The sequence below is a fragment of the Pogonomyrmex barbatus genome, unplaced genomic scaffold, assembly GCF_055798465.1.
Source record: "Pogonomyrmex barbatus isolate J1 unplaced genomic scaffold, ASM5579846v1 scaffold14, whole genome shotgun sequence".
Classification (NCBI taxonomy): domain Eukaryota; kingdom Metazoa; phylum Arthropoda; class Insecta; order Hymenoptera; family Formicidae; genus Pogonomyrmex; species Pogonomyrmex barbatus.
This window is the reverse complement of record NW_028297110.1, coordinates 1,190,027-1,203,063: the sequence shown is the minus strand read 5'-3', so window position 1 is coordinate 1,203,063 and position 13,037 is coordinate 1,190,027. Positions and strand designations below refer to the sequence as shown.

General features: G+C 35.6%; 1 protein-coding gene and 1 long non-coding RNA gene across 2 annotated transcripts in view; both read left to right on the top strand.

The window, feature by feature from the left end:
• Window positions 1–13,037, top strand: part of LOC105424895 (uncharacterized) — a 189,469-nt gene that overhangs the window by 27,060 nt on the left and 149,372 nt on the right. The window lies entirely within an intron of this gene.
• LOC148937361 (uncharacterized) lies at window positions 342–6,035 on the top strand. Its single transcript, XR_016138376.1, has 2 exons — window positions 342–1,726; window positions 3,378–6,035. It is a non-coding gene; the product is annotated as an uncharacterized LOC148937361 (long non-coding RNA).

Sequence of the window (13,037 nt, the reverse complement as noted above, 5' to 3'; positions counted from 1 at the left end):
TCATTCTCTCTCCCTCTCTCTTACTCTTTCGTTTTACGTCTTCCTCTTTCCCGTCCCGCGCAACGGCCTGTTCTCAGTTTGTGTCCCGGGTGTGCGCGCACACACACACACATACACACACACACACACCCGTACAGTGGCACAGCGCGATATCCTCCACTCGGTGTGCCGACCACCCTGTCCCACCCTGCTACTCGCGGGCAGTGGTCCTCGTGAGAGCAGTTACGTCGTATCGTCCTGCCGCGTAACACCGTCGCGGCGGTGAGGATCTCCGCGTCCGCGAAACCGCGTTGTCGACTCGCGAAACTGTCTTCCCGATGACACACGACCGTCGGTCCGTAACGTCCATGACGTAAATAACGAAGCTTGAGGACGTAAAGGGGTATACCAGAGAGAGAGAGAGAGAGAGAGAGAGAAAAAAAAGAGAGGTTGTTGACTGAATCGATAAATTAATTTAAAAGCGCGCGGAGAGAGTAAACACGCGCGGCGCAGGAAGGAACGAGTTATTTAATCTAAAATACGACCGGAGGTGAAGTAAAAGCGATAAGGGCGGAGAGAACAGAAGAAATTTCAAGTCGCTAAATTATTATTGAAGAGAGGATAAAATTGGTCTAACGAGGATCGAAAAATAATTGGATCTGGAAATATTTTAACGGTTGTGAAAATTAAACGGTAGAGAGTGACAGGATTCGTTGCTTAAAGATAAGTTTGGTTAAAACCACGATTAATAAAAACATGATCAATAACATTATGGGGGGAAGGATATATCGTGATAAGGAATTCGAACTTAATTGGTCGTGAAATAAATGTTTGATTTTTATTAAAATATTAATCGGTACGTTTAATGCAAAACGAAAGTTATGTATATCAAACTCTCAAAGCTCATTAACTCGCGCATGTAATATTCTGTTCTCCACTGAAGATTATATAAGTTTATTCATTGAGCAACAAATCCTGATCTTGTTTTTATTATCGGCGTTTCGATTTTTCTACGGCTCGAAGATTGATCGAAGAGAACGTTTTCAATTGAGAAAGTCGTATTTCTTATCGGACACAACGAATATCACTTAGACTCGAGAATAATTCGTGACGAAATTACACTACTACTCTCAGAAAAAAAGCAAAGATCCAAAATGTCTGCACAAGACAAGTAATCAGAGCAATCAGGAGCAGGGAGAATGCTCTCGCTATGCAAAGTCTCGTGGGGACCAGTCGAGGAGCATCTCGAGTAGCAAAAGAGGAGCATCTGGACCGTTGATAAATTTAGTGTCTCATTCATATGGATGAACAGCGGGGATCGATGAAGATGATCGTCGTCGTTCGTCAGCCGGGTGGCCGCAAAGAGCACACAGTTGCCGGTCCTCATCGATCAGAATGCACCATTAGATTGCACGGCTCTCGGCGACCAGCCTAAAACCAGCCGGGTCGAAGTCTTCCAAATTGGAATCGATCGTGTGCCAAAACGTGCCAAAATCCGCGGAAAACAGTAACGAGTTGGGAACATATTTCCCAATGCCTTTAATGGACTGAACGTTTCGAAGCATATCCCGAACGTGGTGTTCGCGTTAAATACCGAGTACGCGGAAAATCGATCCCTCGGCCACGCGTAACGCAATTTTTGTGCGCGATTTTAGTTAGCGTGATCCAGATAGAAAACGCGATTTTCGGCGCGCGGACCTCGCAGAGATGCGCATATTCGTCTGGAGGCATTGCGTGTCGTTGGACGGTAAGAAAGGATCGCATCATTGATTATATATAGCACGAAGTTTTGGCTCAATAATGACGATTATCGATGTACATTTAATGTTCTCATTCCAATTTTCAACCTGTCGATGTCGAAAAATAGTAGCGTAGCTATCGCTCAGTAATATAAATACTTGAATATTTCATTATTAGCAATTGTTAAAGAAATTTCTTAATAATCCTTTTGAAAGGAATAAAGAATAGCTTGTTGAGTAAATCATGGGATTTAATTTCGACAAAAACGAAAAAGATTTATTTTGTTACGGTTAACGCAAATTAAGAATATTATTGTTGTATTATAAAGTTTCATGCACGTCATTATCGTCCAAAACTCATTTCTTTCCTCTGCAAAGTACAGGCAATTTGCTGAAAAATATAATATAGTTGAAATTTGTTTGTGATTTGTAGGTGATTTTGTAATTGCTACGAATTACTGGAAATGAGTTAAGAAGGAATTGCATTTAAGAAGGGAAAAACATTTTCGACTGCACGACATTCCTTTGCTTTTTTCTTACGTTGACGTATGCATATCGCGCATTTACGATACCTGCATTTACTTCGCAAGAAATTTGACTGGCATGTCTGAAATGACTGCCACAAAGTTTGGAAGATTTCATGCTAAGAAAGTTTTGCGTTACATCGTATGTAAATCGCGTCTCGTGTCTTTTCTCGTTTCGCTATACAGCTTGTTTTCACTTAGCGAGTTTTTTTTTCTAACACAACTAGAGAAATATGTAAGGGAAATTTTGGCCAAAAGAAAGTATATATAGGAAAAATTCCAAGATGTGAATAATTTATTCCGTCTTCTTGAAATTTATTTATTTTTATCTTATTTTGAATGTAGAATTCAGTTATTTTTTTAAATAAACAAAAACAACTGCATACACAGGAGGAAATATATTTAATAATTTTTACAATTTCTTAATAAATCGAATCCGTAGAAAATTTATTATAGACAAAAAATACAACGTGTTACCTATAGTGTTTATTAAGTTGTGGTCTCTCGTAGAAGATTTGATTTTTTATTTGAAACGCAATACGCTCGAAACGTTAATTAAATTTATATTTAACTCTGATTAACAAAGTTTTAACGGTGATATCTTTCTACCGAATTCTTCCAAACGCTTTTAAACATGCAGAATGTTCTTTCTTTCGTAAAGATATTACGGCCAAGTGCTCCTCTCTAAACCAGCATGTGGCATGTCGCGAGTACCGCTTTTATAAAATTTCGTGATATTTTAAGGACCCTTGTTCACTTTGCTCTAAAAAGGGTTGAAAGATTTGCCTGGGAGTTTTCGAGAAGTTGGTCCCGCGTGAAAATGAGATAATATGACTGACTGAGAAACTGCGTTGCTTTATGAAAATGTCGAGGACGGTGATTTTGTATTTTTTGTCCTCTCGTCATTCTGGTGTCATGTTCTACGACGACCTAATTGCGGTACATCTTCATTTGTTTTGGCCAACGCAATTAACGATGTTCCAATCACCGTGATACTAATTAGAATATTATACGCCAAAAAGTAAAGCAAGGATATCTTCGCGAAATTTCGTTTCACGATTATTAAATATCTCTGAACGACGTGTTACATTTTCGCATTCTGCACGACGCACCATAAATGTTAATTTCATTCCAGGGAAATGGAGTTTTCAACAACAACTCGTACGGTGTCGCGTCGCTTGTCAATTTACAGTTTGCATTGATTTATATGTGCACGTTATTACTACGTCAGTGAAGGTTTCTTTTATTTGCTGTTTCGAAATGTCGTTCCAACGGCACGTGTCATTTCCCGTTCGTGGCACTGACGAGAGTTTAAGATACGTAATGTTGTTCGTATTCCTTTGTGCACAGTGCTAATATAGAGACGAAATGTGGACCAGTCATCGCGAGAGAATTTAACGAGCAAATAATGTCTTACCTCGCGATAATGATGCGAACTCACGACGAGTGTTCTTGTTCTCTCTCTAGTACAGACATTTCTTATGCTACTTTGCAATATCGTGACCTGCTTATTACATGTACGCTTTTATTTTAATTTAGAACAATAGTCTTATGTCTGGCCATATTTTTCGTTTTATTTATGATTGTCTGCCTTGCGTAATAGTTATTATAAAAATCATAACAATTACAATACTTGTGTGTTACGAATTATTGGTGACTAGAGATGCGATTATAAAAAAATTTAATATAACTTTAATGTAACACGTAGCATAAATTAAATAAAAACGAAATAGAGAGAAATTCTTGAAAGAAATGTAAGAAAAAAAAGAAAGAAAACTTTTAAAAGGTTTATGATAGACTTATATTATTAGCTTTTTATTTATTCCAAATATAGAATTATTATATTATATTTAATATATTTTTTTACATTATATTATATTTTTAAAATGTTATGTTTAAAGGTAATCTTCATTTTTATAGCTTAGTTTTTTGCAAATATGATACTATATTTTAAATCTACTTTTAAATATTTATAATTTTACTTTTATAAATATTATATATATTTATATGAGTATATATTAATGATGGATATTGGAATTTAATATTTGCCGAGCAGAATGTTACAATTACAAATTCATCAATAAAAGTTTCGAACATTGATCTTTGTAAAGTTTTTGTAAATTACTTTTATAATTTTATTATATAAAGCACGATTCGAAACGTACAAGCTATAAACATACAAAACCGTAAGATTATTATTATACGAGCAACTCTTTAGTGTATAACATTTCGCGAACGTATAGTGTCATTTCATCCCCGTCTCTCCCCAAGAGTATCTCTGAATATATCAAAGATACTTACGTTTCCCTCAAGTGGAAGAGAGATCTCGATGGTAGAGGAAATTGATGGTATAGGCTTCTCGGTATGTGTGCAATGAATAAATTGTCTCATGCGGTTACTTTACGACAACGGTAATGCGGATATAGAGATGCACTTCTTGCTACAAGAATTTATAGGCCGTTTATAGTACACCATCATGGCGACCCAGTTACGGAAAATGTGTTTTGATCTCGGCAACCATCGTATTATACCACTTTGTGCTTCGAAACACGAAACCGCTAGAAATCTTTCTCAGTATCTAAAATCGCGAATCATTCGCAATCCGTATCTAATCATTCCCTTTCAAGAAATAACACGAAAAAAATCGTCCTACTTCCAGACATGCATTCTGTTTTGATCCTAAACTATCAAACAAAGAAAAAGATTAAAAATTTTTCTTCTGAGAAACTCAGCCAATTTTAAAATTACAAATATACAAGTATTATTAATATAAGTTAAATATGAGCTGTAGATAAATTTAATTAAGACAAAATATGTATTTACGTAATAACATGCACAAACTTAATAGTTAATTATATTATTTTGCAAAGCAAATATATTTATATTAAATTTTATAAAATTATAATTTTTCATTATTTTAATTTACTGCGTTACTGTTGATATATGAAATTATATTTGAAGGTTCAGTTTTATTTTTATTAAAATAAATTATTATGAAGTTTGTTTTTGCATTATAGTAATTATATCAAGATTGATGATTATTAATTGTCCTTATTGATTCTCAAGTACAATAATAATTTATGCATACTATAAAAATACTAAATTTTATGGAATAGATTGCATATGTGTTTTGTTTCCTCGGTAATTGAGCAAATTAATAACGCAAATTTATAATAGACAACAGCAAATGGTATAATAGATACTCTCATTGATTAATATAATAGATTGATTAATGTAAAATAGACATCCGACATACAGATAAACATAATATAATAAAATAATTGACTATACACAATGAATTGCTATAATGATTTCACACAAACGTTTGTCTAATTATTATAACATATTATAGCAATGGGTTTATTGAGAATTTGATATCTCTGTTTCGAGGACTATGATAATATCATGTTATTTGTAACTGGCGAATGATCTTCATTTAGTTCAGTCTAAAGCGAGGCGTTCCGCACACTTGCCGCAATTAATGATGCAATTAGACACTTGGCACATCGACATAAATTTTCTTCCATAGCCTCCTCCTTTTCTGATGCAGTTTTTCTCGGCAATAATTCAGAGGCAAATAACAGAGAGGCACGAACATAGTGTATAGTTCGCTAACGTTTGAGCCTGTCTTCGTTCGGAAGATGAATTTCAACTTATCCTCTGCAAGCCCAAACTTGCTATGAAACTTTCCGAGATCATGTAAATAATACAATTTGCTATACAATGATATATTCCGAGTCGTGAAAGGTTAATTAGCTAATGTTTTAAGATGATAAAACACACACATACAAAAGGGGATAATAAAAAAAAAATATCGTAACTGTAACGTTGACACAAAAAAAGCATTACAAGAAGCATTAAAAAACTATTGCCCGTCTCCACATAATTTGATCGACCAATTTTAAAAATTGTAAAATCCTCAAATCGATAGTCAAGTATTATTATTTCTATATTTTTTTTGAAAATTTTTAGTTACAATTATTTGTTATTATTGTTTTATTAATTATTACAATTTTACGAGGCTTATATTTATAACGGGAAATCATTTCTCTTTTCAGAACTTTTATATCTGCCATATAACTAACACCTAGTTGATAAAACTTTCTATGTGGACTATATACGGTGGAAATGTTTTCTATGCCAATCGTGATTGATTGTTTGTTGTATTGTAGTTGTCGTTCGATTTTCAACTGTGGGTTTGACGGTGACCTAATTGTGGTCTAGGGGGCTACCACCATTCGATCTTCCGAGACAATTAAACGACGGATTTTGTGGCATAGAATATGGAATATCTCCAAACATATTCCTCGCAATATTGCGAATATAATGGACTCGTTAATGGACTGCACGCTAAAACGTCATTCTATAAAAGCATTAAGAATGCAATTAACCAGTTCAACCATTAGATATATGCTGGCGCACATTTTTTTTTGCATTATATCTTTACGAAAACATGATTTTAAAACGCTCATTCGTCTCGAATTCTTAATTGTTTATTTATTGTCTGCGTTTTGTAACTTAATTATTCAAGTTCTTATTTGTATGATTCTGAACGAAAGCTTTTATTGGCAAATTATTTAAAAAAATTGTTGATTTTTCAATGTAAGGACTGTACAAAGATTTTTTCAGAATCGTAGACGATACAATAGAAATACAAATATCATATTTATCTAATTAACAAATTTGGTTGACAGATCATATGGTTTACGTTATGAGATCATGGACATATCTTTAAATAGGTTTTCCAAGGTATGCACCGATGACCTAATTAGGATAAAAAAGGATAAAAATTGGGATGTTTCGACCTTTAATCAATAATTAAATAACTAATTTTATGGTTTATGAAGTGACCTGTACATCTCGATTTAATAAACTCCATTTCTGGAGTGCTTATGAAAAAAGAAGATACACGTCGGCACGTATTTTAAGGTATACTTGAAATCGATGCAGCGAAAGAGGAAGGTACATTTGAATAATTTAAATATCCTGCAATAAAATATTTTCTGCGTTTCTCAAGAATGCAAAAAAGAATTCTGAAAACTTTCTATTGCAATATTGAAATTGTTTATATCTGCTACGATGTTTACGAGGATTATTTTGTCATTTACGATTTATGAACGGCAATACGAGTTTTACGATAACAGGATTGCACCAAGGTTTTATGCATAGGTTTACATAAGTTCAACTTTTATTCTAATAAATAAAGCTTAAATAAATTAATTAAATGACTCCGCGTTTACTCCCGTTAATTTATTCATCAAGCGTGTGATTTTTATTTGTAAGAATATAAAATGCTAATGTATCGCTAGAATGATAAATAAGTAAAAAGTGGAGGGCTCTTTAATGAATTAATAAGAAGATTTTTAATTAAATCTAGATTTTCAATTTAAGGCAAGTTTACTTAAAAACAGAATTTTGATTGATGGCTTAGTTATCTAAATATTGAATCGAATATTATTCGAATAGCATTTGCAAGACACGTGTGAAACACGACAGTTTCATCGAGAGAGGAAGGAAAAGAGGGCGAATTCTGATTTTCCAAGGAAGAAATCTATACATATATGCTTGCTCTGTGACAATTCCGTGACGCTTCGTGCGATGGCGAGCGCGATCGATATCCGCTGTATCGAGCACGAGGGGGGAATTAAGTTCGAGGATTAAGTTCGAGGCGAGATACACGAGTTTTTACCTTGAAAGTCATCGCCTGGCGAGCGTTCATCCGAGCCGGCGGCGGCGGTGGCGGCAGCGGCAGCGACGGCATGCAGACGGCCTTTAAATTGATCTCCTCCGCCGTGACCCCCACGTCGGTGACCTAATTGGCGGGCGCCGCGTACCGATCCTTGCGGATAAATTGCGTTCGCCGCGCGGAAACCGGATCCCTAATTCAGCCGATCCCTCGGAGGCTTCGTTGAAGTTAATCTATCCGCGCTCTCCGCTCTCGCCACCTGATGGAAAATGCACGAGAGCAACGGCACGAGAGCAGCGTCCGTGCCGTAAATGTTTTAACAGGCCTGAGTGCCACGGGGGTTACGTGCCGCGGCCGCGGCGGTGGTGGCCTCTTTGCGCTTAACCAGCTGGGAATTTTCTGACGCTCCCGTTTCTACGCCGCTCGGCCTACATCTCTGGATTGCGCTTTTGCCACACAAAGTTGCGATACGTGGCGTCAACTGCTACGTTCCCAAGTTCGTTAGCTTTATGTCGCGGTAATGCAATTTCTAACGACATAAAGAGAGGATTGAAGGAAAAATGATCACACGGTCCGCCTTTATAGTCCGCCATAAGCCACTGCATTAACAAGTCTAAAAAGAAGAAGAACGCATTTTTATGTTATAATTTTAGATAAACTATTTTTCAAACGAGAGCGCTGCCTCTTTTTCCCTTTTGCTCGTTCTTGTCTAACGATTTTCCCCATTTTCTTTTTATATTTATTGAATTTAATTGGATATTTTACGTGAAGTAATTGCCGCGCATAGAAGTGTATGAGTTGTTGTATTAGTACAGCGAAGCGAGAGAGAATAAATTAATTGCAATGTCATCGGGAAGAAAGGGGCAACCTCAATTTCAAGGATGATAATTAAATTCGTGCTCGTCGCTGCGCATCTCGTCGGGATCCGAGGAAAATCATAGGTCTGTATTCGCTGCAGCATCGTGAAAGGATTCGCTACAACTAGAATCGCTTTAAAAGACGCGTGTAATCATCGCGCCAAATAAATCGGGCACATTGTTGCGAGTCAATCCGACGGGAAAAGCGAATTTCATTCGCTAAATTAAAAAAAAAAAAAGACAAAAGAGAGACAGAGAAAAAAAACCGTGCCACCTGGGAACAATTATTTCAAAGATATTATCGGCACAGCGCCGATTCCCATTTATTCGCCATTTCATCATTTTTCGCGACACTGCCGATGAACGCATCACGCGAAGCGATCGTCTCGACAGCACCTTTACTCGCCGCCGACGAGAGAAACGGGAAAAGAAGAAGAGAACGGACATCGCGTCGTCATGCCCGATGAGGATCGTAAAAGAAGGTCGAGAGACGTCTTGGAGAAATACATCTGAATAATTGAGATTCGACCGCGGCGTCGCGGCCTCGGTCGATCTAATCGACGATCATTCCGTTTCTTTCCCGCGATATATGGAGTTGATACCTCTTCCTCCTCTCCATCTCTCTCTCTCTCTCTCTCTCTCTCTCTCTTTCTCTCTTTACTTTCATCTTACGTTCTCATCTCTCACACCTGCCGTCGCGCTTCTCACCGCCACTTTGTAGATATTGCTTTTATTCCTGCGCGCTGATGTTACCGTCGAGTTTCCGCTTTCAATCCTTTTAACTTTGTACGAAGTACGGCGCTGATATACGAAGAGCTAACGCATACACCGTAGAAGACCGTAAGACCGTAAGAAATAAAAACAAGGCTTGAAATAGCCCGAGCCAGCTGTCTAAAAATTTTAAACAACTTGCTCTTAGAATTATGTCCCGCTTTTCGGAGTGTGTTATGTGTACATTTCCGCTATTCGACTTGTGTATCCTATTGTATTAAAACTCTAAAAAAATTACTTCGCGAGAAAAAGGTGTACGGAGCTCGATGGGTTGGGTTCGCGATCGCTAAGAAACCTATTATTTTAAGTATACCGGACACATAGCAGTCCGAGAAAGAGGAAAGACCGGGCGAAGACCGCAATCGAGAAACGGCTTGAGAGAATTTTTATTCTCAGAAGAAGAACAGAAGAGAACGAAGTAACATATAGCCGGCGCGGTTGGGTCGGAGAGTCGGAGAGAAAGGAGGACGAACGAATGAAGACAAAAGGAAGGCCGCTGCCTGGAGCTCGGAGGGCCTTTCCGTCGTAAGCTTCCTACTCTTCTGCTCTCTCTCTCTCTCTCTCTCTCTCTCTCTCTCTCTCTCTCTCATCCGAGCGCAGAGCTACGTGCTTAGAAGTCCCGAGCAGCAGTCGGCTCTCAGGTTATTCCGTTTCGTTTCGTTCGAATCCCCAAAGGGAGCCGGGAGCTTCTTTCCCGCTCGCAGCCTTTACTTCCGTTACCTCCTATGAAAGACATATCCTCTAGTTTAGAGATACGAACCCCCTTGGTGCATCTCGCACGATGCATCTCTTCGGATCGCCGTAAATGTGATAGAAGAGTGCTGTCTTCGCCGAAGACACGACGCGGGAAGAAACCACGTTGAATCACGTATCTTTATGTACGTAGAAACCACACAGCGCATGTTGCGCGACGTATATTAATTACGCGACTTGCCGTTCGAAAAGTTTCTTCATTTGGATGCCTCGTGCGCGATGTGTATAATTTCGGATCTACGAACTGCGTTGCATATTCGAATTGCATTGGTCGAATTCGTAGTGATTCACGAAGTGAAACTCGGAAACAGTGGTTAGTATGATACGTTCACTTGACGGCTGAATCTGGACGATTGAAAAATGGAAGTCACATGTAATTACAAGATGACAATATTTTTATATTTAAAAGTTCTTTGAAATTTTATTTTAATAAAATTTAATTTAAATTTAGATTTGTCTGGTCACATAATAACGTTAAACGGCTTAAAGCATTAATTAAATTTAATTGTCACATATTAATTAGACAATGCTGCATAATTTATTTTTTGTTTTGACGCAGATTGTATTTTTTCTATTAAATAAAATTTGTTGTGTTATAAAATATTACCGACGGTGCTATTGCTGGTGAGATATAATCCTTCTCTACTAAATAATTCGGTGTATTGTGAAAAAAAATATAGAATTGGATCTCGTGTTAATTCTGTAGATATATCACGGGATCTGAGTAAAAGAATTAAATAGAATTTTAATAGAATTTTGTTGATAGAAATGTGATGTGCTTATTATTTAATATTTATATTATTTGCTTTTATATTGAATCAATATTTGTATAATTTATATATGATATGATTTTATTTCAAAAAACTTATATATAAAATATGTAATCAGAGAAACATTTCAATTTCCATTATGAAGAATTATTTTGTTGAAGAGAAAACATTTCCAGTATTGTTTTGATATTTATATTTTATTTAATGCAACAAAGCAGAATTTCTCTTTTTTTTGGCACAAATAAAACTGAAACAGGTTCAAAAAGTTTTTAATTAAGGTGAAAATATATATATATATATATATATATATATATATATATATATATATATATATCGTAATGGTATTGCATCTTCTGTGCATATATTCTTCGTTATGGTAATGACACATGTAAAACCAAAGTGTGAATATAAAATCAATAAAAGAATTTCACGGAAAAGGTGAGGTAAAACGCGTTAATGCTGGATAAAACCAATACTACAGCGAATCGACGTAGCGCAGGATATACTAGAGATTTATTGTCGATTTTCTCGCCGTTGGATGTATCGAGCGATGCACTTATTTGAGCCGAAAGGAACGAGATGAAGTCAGACGTGCGTTAAATCCGGAGCCAAAAAGACCACAGGCGATTTTGCTGAAATATCGACAGTCTTCAGAGGTGAAAAATGTTGTGATTAAAGAACAAGTTATAGAACTTATATTAGACCTATATAAATTATCTAAGAAGTTAGTTATTATATTATTGACTTTTCTAAAGTCAATCGATCTTTTTTTAATTAATCTTGTGATATTATTAATCTTCGAAAATTTTATTTTTCATAATTTACATAATTTTCATAATTTAGAAACTTTTGATGTCGAAATTTTTGAAATTTTTAAGATAGAACAATTGAGGAAACCAATCTAATTTTTATTATATTTTTAAAGATTACAAAATGGTTGGATTATTGTTAATTTTTTTAGAATTATACTTTTAAATTTTGGTTTCCCTTTTATTCTAATTTAGTTTTATCTGTTTTATTCCAAGTACTTTTATTTTTACAAAATACACGTTTTGTAATCTTTATCATATACACTCTCACACTTTTATCTCGCAGATCTGACTTCTATATTCATCCATTCTATCGCTCGCACGCGTCGAAGTTTTATTACAGAATAAATTTAATGACTTGGATATTTAATTAATTTTCGCACAAAGATATGCGTGATATTTTTAAGGACTCGTATAACAGTTTATTACTTCATGTAGTAGCGCAAATTCTTCACACGCGTAAAAATAATGCGTCAAAAGATAAACTTAAATTACGAACATTTTAATAATAAAATATATTTTAAAATTTCAATTATCCTTTCAATTATCACACGACAAAAATATCGCGGAATATATCTAACGTCAAAGTATGATTAATCTGTAGATGTAACTGATTTAAAATCACAAACATTGAGGACACGTTTGTTGAGGACTGTGAAAGCGGTAATGAAATGTAGATTCGTAATCAGCACTTTAATGTGCACAATATGTATATATTTGAAATATACGCTACATTACGGTAATGGATGCAATATGCTGTCCACAACTTAATGACGTGACATCCACAATATTATATAGTCAATCTGATTTTCACGATTACGTGTTAAGCGATTACGGCAGCTCATCGACAGACTAATCGAAAGGTCACACATACACGATATATTTATAATGTGCATCGGACCAAAGCTTCCGCACCAAAGCTTCCGCATTGATTTTTAATTACACATTAACGCCATCAATAAAAATTTATAAAATTTATACCAGTCTCGCACGGGGATTTGAATTTGTCTGTAATACGAACGATATGAACATCGAAATATCGTATCGCGGTATAAATTTCTATCTTTTTTTTTTTTTTTCAATATTTTTTTATAAACTGGATTTTTATTTCCGACGTTTATATCTTTCTGATATCTTTATCTTGATCTT